Source organism: Ranitomeya variabilis, chromosome 1 (assembly GCF_051348905.1).
Source record: "Ranitomeya variabilis isolate aRanVar5 chromosome 1, aRanVar5.hap1, whole genome shotgun sequence".
Taxonomy (NCBI): Eukaryota; Metazoa; Chordata; class Amphibia; order Anura; family Dendrobatidae; genus Ranitomeya; species Ranitomeya variabilis.
The window spans coordinates 692,704,293-692,713,387 of NC_135232.1; positions in this window are offsets into that span (position 1 = coordinate 692,704,293).

The following is a 9,095-nucleotide window of genomic DNA, read 5'->3' on the forward strand; positions in this document are numbered from 1 at the left end:
TGCCTACTTTTCATGATTTAAGTTTGTCGATTTTATGGAAAGGGATCAAAACACACACACAAAAAAAAATTGTACCAAAATATAAAGATTGACCAATGTACTAACAAAAGGATTTTTTTTATAGTACCATTCCAAGTGTAATGTTTTTCCATTTTGTATTGTTACATTTTATAGTAAAAGAGGAAGACAAGAACGTGAACCTGTGTTTTGCACATGAATGTACCTGGTATAGATTGCTTTATCATAATTTTGCCATTTTTACTGTATAATCATGTAATGCGGTTGGCAGTTTGTTTTTTTTTTTGCAGCAGACAGTAAGGGGGGCAGAAAATTAGTTCCCCAGATGAGACATCAATTTGCTAAAGCCCTGTCATTACTTTGTTTCCAGCAGTAGCATTTTTACTTATGATGCAGTTTCCACTCTCAATGCATAAAATAAACAAAAAATACTGCTTTACCCAAAGTCTCTGGTGTCTGTAAGGTGATCACTGTGCTCAGCCAAATTTGTATTCAACATGTGGATTATTCAGCAATTTTAATTAAGGTGTGTGTGTGTGTGTGTCGTATTTATTTGTGCTCACCATAACTCCCCCCTAATCTTTTAAACTTAAAAGGGGCTCTCCAGGACTCTCATAACCTATGGTTCCGGTCATCAATATCTGCTCAGTGGTGGTGACGTGCCCTGATCGGATATTGATAACATATCCTAGCGCTGTGCCATCAATCGCCATCCTAAACAACCCCCTTTCAAAGGGAATGTTAAACAATAAGCTATTTTCTTTTAAAACATTATTTAAAAAACAAAAATGTAATTCTTGTGCTTTATGTATTTACAATCTAAAAAAAATCTAGCATTTTTTCCCCACTGGGGCAATTACTTTTATACTTCTTGTTCTTTACAGAAGACTTTTCAGAAGTCTCATTATCATCACAGACAGGATTACAATACATGAATTAGTCTATATACCACTGACAGAAGAGCCAGGTTTCACAATGGGTGATATCATAGTGGTCTCTCGCTTCCCTTCCTGCTGGAGTAAGATTTGTTGTGTAGCAAAATGCTGCTGCTCAGCATGAATTTTATGAACGAGAATTGACAAGTGCCAATTCCATCTACTTTATTGGAGCTGGGGTGAGAATCGCATGAAAATGCCAGAAGTTGCATACGTTTTGTTTTTTTCCCCCCCCCCCACACAACGTCGCATTGCACAAGACTTTACAATTTTTTTTTTCCCCCAGAAATCCAATGAAAAGGATTTGAAGAATCTTCTCCTATGGTGGTTTTTAGTGATGAGCGAGTATACTCGTTGCTGGGGTTTTCCCGAGCACGCTCGGGAGACCTCTGAGTATTTATGACTGCTCAGAGATTTAGTTTTCATCATGGCAGATGAATGATTTACAGCTACTACCCAGGCTGAGTGCATGCGGGGGTTGCCTGGTTGCTAGGAAATCCCCACATGTATTCAGCTGCCTGGATGAAAACTAAATCTCCGAGCACTAAAAAATACTCAGGGGTCACCCAAGCGTGCTTGGGAAAACCAGAGCAACGAGTACACTCGCTCATCACTAGTGGTTTTGAAACCCTGTACACCTGGAGAGATACCAAGGGCTGTTATTTCTATGTGTGGGTTTTCTAAAGATGAGCAATTTGTCAAATAGGCTCCATGATGGTGTTTGAGGCCTAGTAACTAAACTTCCGCAATGGAAGCTAGTACGTGCCAGAGGTGGCGAAGATGCTGGGTGCAGAATAAGAACAGCTACTCCTGAGGGTTGGACTGGGTGCTGGATTAGGGAAGCCTCAAATTGGTCATCTCTACTAAAAATGCAATGGTGGGTTTTTTCTTTTTTCAACACGGAGTGCTTTCCTTTCTTAGACATTTATAGCATTCCCATAATATGCCAAAATTGTCGGGTAGAGGGCATGCCACTACCTGGAAAATGAAGAAGCCATGTCTTCTCTCCCTTTCGGGTGGTATGTGACCAAGAGTAATCCGGACTACTCCCCTTATACTTAATTACTGTTAAATGTGCACAGACAAGGTGTTATCAGAGCATGCTCGAGTGCCAAGGTGTCCTGGAATATTATGTTCGAGTCCTTGCAGCTTCATGTCTTGCAGCTGTTCAACAGCAGCAACACATGCAGGTCCCACCTGTTTGTTAGGCAATCACTGCATGTCTTGCTGCTGCTGAACAACCACGACACATGCAGCCGTGAGGTCTCTAACATATTATTCGAGGACACCGAAGACACTGTTGGCACCTGAGCATGTTCTGGTAACACCTCATCCACGCACGCTCGTCACTAGTAATTACCAATTATTTTTGCTCTTCTGGGGACTCTTCTATAAATGTGAAAGATGCAAATACAATTTTGAATTCTTCCATTGATGGCTGTTAAGTTTTGTGACACCACTCGTTACTTCCAGAGATGTTATTTCTCCTCCATAGCAACTAATAGTATTTGACCTATAGTGCGCACATAATTGCATCCCAAGAGCGATCCGTTAAGTGGTTTGAAAAAAAACTGGACCTCCCTTTAAATTCTATGCATTGGTGCCACATTATTTGTATAATATTCCATCCCTTTTAAACTTTGTTTAAAAAAAAAAAAATAATTCTTACCATTGTTTGTATACACAAATGGTGACAAGGATACTGGCAATCCCAGCATAACATATGGATCATTCATTTTTATCAAAGCTCTTCCACATCGTTCTCCGGTAGAAGAGCGCCCTGCTCTCGTTTCACAGGGGATGTGACAAATTGCAAACCACATTTCTAGACGTGAAGGATGCGGGGACATCTGAGTGGCATAATTGAAAAACATCCTATTTGGCAGTAAGATGGATAAGTATGCCATTAGATACTCAACATAAAAACACAATTTCTAACCTCAACCTTGTATGGCGGTGCTTTTTATGGAAGGTGGGTGACAGGATTTGGTGTTTAAGGCTGTAATGCCAAATGAAAGTGAAAATTTACCAAGCAGCCAGATGTTCTGAACAGTTAAGACAGACATCATTAACAGGAGTAAGCAAAGTTCATTAAGTTTTATTATGATAATTGTTGTTTTGGTGTTAAAGCAAATGGTGGGATTGCCGCTGAGTGCAACTTCTGTTTGTATCCATATTTGTTTAGTGTGAAGGCAGCGACGTTATAAACTTTTATCAATTAGGCTCATTAACACATGACCTGTGTTCTCCAGCACAATACGCAGGCTTACATACCATTAGGACTCTGCCAGGAAAAGGTGGTTACGCCGGGCCCAACCCTAGCCTAGAGTTTTTGCATTAAATATTCCATATTCAGTAATTGGAGCAACTAAAACAATGATGCACCATTTGAAAGGGGTCGTCTGGGATTTTTTTTTCCTATTCTGTATCTGTACTTAGGCTGCAGAATGCTGACAGTTTGTAATATACCGTATTTTTCGGACCGTAAGACACACCCCAAATTTTCAGAAGGAAAATAGAGAAAAAAAGTGTCAAATGGGGGTCCGTCTTACAGTACGAATTCAGCTTACCTGGGAAGGGATCGGCACAGGTGGAGGAATGGTCACATGGGTCGTTCGGTGATCCAGGCTGGTGCGGTGGCCTCTGGGAAATCCCATCCCAAGCTGGCGGCTCTGTGCAGGGGCTCTGTTCCGGAGCAGTGGCAGCTGCTCTCTGTGCTGTGGGGGCCCTCCACCAGCATTTCATCAAAGCCCAGAGGCCCCCCGCACATCAGTTGCTGCCATGTTGCGGTGGCCTCCGGGAACACGGCCGCCGGCGCATGCTCCGATTCAAATCTCGGCCATCTTCCCGGAGGCCACCGCAACTTGGCAGCAACTGATGTGCAGGGGCCTCCGGGCTTTGACAAAATGCCGGCGGAGCCCCCCACAGAGCTGCTGCCACTGCCCCAGAGCACAGCCCGCCACCACACCACAGCCCCGCCACTGCCGCACCAGCCTGGGAAGGCAGGCTGCATCGGGACTGCTGCCACCGCCACAGGATTTGTAAGTATTACGACCCTAAGACGCACCCCCATTTTCCCAAAAATTTTTTTGGGGAAAAGCGTGCGTCTTATGGAGTACCATATTTTTAAGACCATATCGGCATTCTGCACTGTTGTCTAGATACCACACTTGGGGATGTAACCAGCTTTCTCCTGCTACTGGAGGAGCTGCTGAGTTTTCCTGTCTGGCAGTGGCTCCCCTGGCCTCAGCCTCCCTGTGACTGCACACAGTGTACGCCAGGAAAGGCAGGACTCAGTCCATTGTCTCTAACAGCTGATGGCACTGGTGAGGCCAGAGGAATTGAAGGTGGCACAAGCAGCTTTGAGCTCCTTCCTCCACCGTTCAATCTCAGCAAAGACTGAAGATCCAGCCAGGGATTTAGGGTCACAAGACAGCCTCATGTGATTGGAAAAACTAGATGATGAAGCTGCTGCAGAACTTTAGGAAGGAAAAGACTTCTACATAGACAGGCACACACAGTACTTTAGTCACCTAGCCAATCATATATATTCTATAAATAATGACACCCTAGGTAAATATACTGTAATGATGTCAGATGCAGGTTTGAAACAAATCTCCGGTGGATGCCCCAGAGCCAACAGGCATTCACATTGCCTCTTTATATACAATTTGCGTAATTACAATAGAAGGCTATATACTTCTTCACACGTCCATGTTTAACCCTTCAACCAAATTTAAGAAGTTTATTAGCACTTCAGGTGTTTCACAGGAATTTTTGGAATGTGGAAGGAAAAAATGAACATATAGCTTTTTCACAAATTTTACTTTAGACCCATTTTTTGTTACACAAGGGTAACAGGAGAAAATGGACCCTAAACTCTGTTGTGCAATTTCTCCTGAGCATGCAGATACCCCATATGTGGGGGGAAAACCACTGTTTGGGCGTACGGCAGGGCAGTAGCGCCATTTGACTTTGAATGCAAAATTTGCTGGAATCATTAGTGGATGCCATGTCATGTTTGGAGAGCCCCTGATGTGCCTAAACAGTAGAAACCTCCCACAAGCGACGCCATTTTGGAAACTAGACCCCTCAAGGAATGCACCTTGAGCCCCTGGTGCATCACAGACGACTATAATGTAGAGCCACAAAAGGAAAACAAAAATCAAGTTGTTTTCTACATAAAAATGTTTCTAGCCGCCACTTTTTTTAAAAAAATTTTCACAAGAATAGCCCCCAAATGGACCCCAAAATATGTTGTACAATTTCAACGATACCACATATGTGGTCGAAAACATAAGAGGAAAGACCAACTCCTAAAATATACACTGTTCAAAAAAATAAAGGGAACACTGAAACAGAATATAACTCCAAGTAAATTAAACTTCTGTGAAATCAAACTGTCCGCTTAGAAAGCAACACTGTGACAATCAATTTCACATGCTGTTGTGCAAATGGAATAAACAGATGGAAATTATTGGCAATTATTAAGACACACTCAATAAAGGAGTGGTTCTGCAGGTGGGAACCACAGACCACATCTCCGTACCAATGCTTTCTGGCTGATGTTTTGGTCACTTTTGAATGTTGGTTGTGCTTTCACACTCGTGGTAGCATGAGACGGACTCTACAACCCACACAAGTGACTCAGGTAGTGCAGCTCATCCAGGATGGCACATCAATGCGAGCTGCGGCAAGGTTTGCTGTGTCTGTCAGCATAGTGTCTAGAGGCTGGAAGCGCTACCAGGAGACAGGCCAGTACACGTGGAGGGGGCCGTAGGGCAACAACCCAGCAGCAGGACCACTACCTTAGCCTTTGTGCAAGGAGGAACAGGAGCACTGCCAGAGCCCTGAAAAATTACCTCCAGCAGGCCAAAAATGTGCATATGTCTGAACAATTGGTTAGCAACAGTCTCCATGAGGATGGTCTGAGTCCCCGATGTCCACAGATGGGGGTTGCGCTCACAGCCCAGCACCGTGCAGGACGCTTGGCATTTGCCACAGAACACCAGGATTGTCAGTTTCGCCACTGGCACCCTGTGCTCTTCACATGTGACAGACATGACAGAGTCTGGAGAGCGATCTGCTGCCTGCAACATCCTTCAGCATGACCAGCTTGGCAGTGGGTCAGTAATGGTGTGGGGTGGCATTTCTTTGGAGGGCCACACAGATGTCCAAGTGCTCGCCAGAGGTAGCCCGACTGCCATTAGGTAACGAGATGAAATCCTCAGACCCCTTGTGAGACAATATGCTGGTGCGTTTGACCCTGGGTTCCTCCTAATGCAGGACAATGGCAGACATCATGTGGCTGGAGTGTGTCAGCAGTTCCTGCAAAATGAAGGCATTGAAGCTATGGACTGGTCCACCCGTTCCCCAGACCTGAATCTGATTGAACACATCTGGGACATCATGTCTCACACCATCCACCAATGTGACGTTGCACTAGACTGTCCAGGAGTTGGCGGATGCTTTAGTCCAGGTCTGGGAGGAGATCCCTCAGGAGACCATCTGCCGCCTCATCAGGAGCATACCCAGGCGCTGTAGGGAGGTCATACAGGCACGTGGAGGCCACACACACTACTGAGCATCATTTCCTTGTCTTGAGGCATTTCCACTGAAGTTGGATCAGCCTGTAATTTCATTTTCCACTTTGATTTTGAGCATCATTCCAACTCCAGACCTCAGTGGGATATTAGTTGTGATTTACGTTGATAATTTTTAGGTTTTATTGGTCTCACCACATTCCACTATGTAATGAATAAAGATTTATAACTGGAATATTTCATTCAGTAATATCTAGGATGTGGTATTTTAATGTTCCCTTTATTTTTTGGAGCAGTGAATAAATTGTGGTTTGTGGGGAATATTTTTTTTCATAAGAATTTGGTAAAGTTATGACATGTCCTATAAAATGTCTGTCCTATTCCTGATCTAAGGTGTAGACTTTTAGCTGAGATGAATCTGTGCTGCAGTTTATGTTCATGATAAGTAGTGAAGCTCCTCCTCTACAGATAAAGGGAAAAAAAAAATAAACATAGGGAAGCAATGCTTGCATTCATCTCAGAACTTCTGGAGTAAGGCCTGTTTCACACGTCAGTGGCTCCGGTACGTGTGGTGACAGTTTTCTCACGTACCGGAGACACTGACTCACGTAGACACATTAAAATAAATGTGTCTCTGCACATGTCAGCGTGTTTTCACGGACCGTGTGTCCGTTTGAAAGACACGGAGACATGTCAGTGTTCGTGCGAGCGCACGGATCACATGGACCCATTAAAGTCAATGGGTGCGTGTCAACACGTACCGCACACGGATGCCGTCCGTGTGCCGACTGAGGACCACACGGACCATGCAGGAGACAGCGCTAGAGTTAAGGGCTGTCCCCCCTGCGTGTGGTGCATCGTTCGCTGGAGAGAAGGAATGAAAAATTGTTTTTTTAAAATATTTTTTGTTTTTAAAATAAAGTTCCCGGTCACCGATCGCCTCCCACCCCCTGCGCGCCCGCCCACTTGCATTAAAATACTCACCCAGATCTCGCGATGCTTCCTCTCAGCGCCGCAGCTTGTCCTGTATGAGCGGTCACGTGGTACCGCTCATTACAGTGATGAATATGCGGCTCCACCTCCCAGTACGATTACAGCTATACATTTATAGTTTTGTTTTTATTATGTTTTACAATTTTTACACAAACTTTAGAGAAATTCTTTGCATTGCTTCTTCCTTGGAGCTATAACTTCATTTTTCCACTGACTGAGCAGTGTGGTGGGTTTTTTTTTTGGGGGGGGGACAGGATGAGGTTCAGTGGTACCATTATTTACATTTGTATTTGATAGTATTTTAGTCCATTTTCTGTTCAGCAGTTTTGATAAAGCATCATTTTTTTGTCCTTTTCATGGTGTTCACTGAAGGGGTTTATTGGTGTACTCTTTTTTTCCATAAATATTTATGGGTACAATGTAATTCAATTTTTATTTTTTTTTTAAATAGAGTCCCACTATGGGACTTTCACTTCCTGCAGTCTGATCGCTGATCTAAAACATGGCAATGCAGGAGCATTGCTATACCTTAAAACCTTTCAGTGCTGCAGATTAGTGATGAGCGAGCACTAAAATGCTAGGGTGCTCGTTGCTCGGGTCGAGCAGATTGGAATACTCGGGTACTCGGCCAGAACAACTAGCCCAATGTAAGTCTATGGGAGACCCGAGTATTTTTACCGCGATCCCCCCTAGGGGTCCTTTTAAAGGTCTAAAAACGTCTGAAAATGATGGAAACACTGCTCAAAAGACACAGAGACATCATGGGGATCGCCCCGGAAGCATTCCTGACTCCTAATTCACAGCTGTAAACATTATTTTCTGAGATTCATGCCATTTTTCCCGGTGCCACCAAAAACACACTAAAATGAAACCAAAAAGGATTTTGCTGGGAAATAGGTTAAGGTTCATCCTTTGCAAGTTAATGACTTGCCTGTAAGGTCAAATTATTAACCCCACAACGAAAATGTCCTCCCCCACTTAGGCTTAGTTCAGACGAGTTTTTCAACTTTAACATTGCTTAAAGGACACATTGCAGGAGACGGAATGAAAAAGTAGGCCCAATGTAATGTCATGCCCAATTCCCCAATGTGGGGTCCTTTTTACAAATTAATATAGTGCCATCACTGCCCCCTTGCCCAAAATGCACCGTACAGAGAACGTTCACCCTGGTCATCTAGTGGTTCTGGATGATGAGGATAACAGCAAACATACCAAATCTGGAAGCGTATACCCATGTGTGGTTGTGCATGAGAATACACCTCCCCAAAAGAGAGAATGTATTTGAGGTTATGTTTCGCTGTTTTCACTTGGTGGTGTACAGAAGTCTTTCCCAATCCAGCCCTTGTTCATTTTTATAAGAAACAACAAAACGTAAGCGCTAACAAAATCCTACAACACAAATAATAATTATAAAATTATTTTTATTCAGATACAGAAACTTTAAGAGCAATTAAAAAATTTATTTTGGAGATGCAAGTAAACCATACAGGTGATGGAAAAATGCACAATGCTGGACATGAAGTTTAAAAATTTGTGCCTAAAATAGGGCAATGTAAAGTATTGCACATCCTAAAGTAATCATGTAACCAGTCTAGACAGAAATATA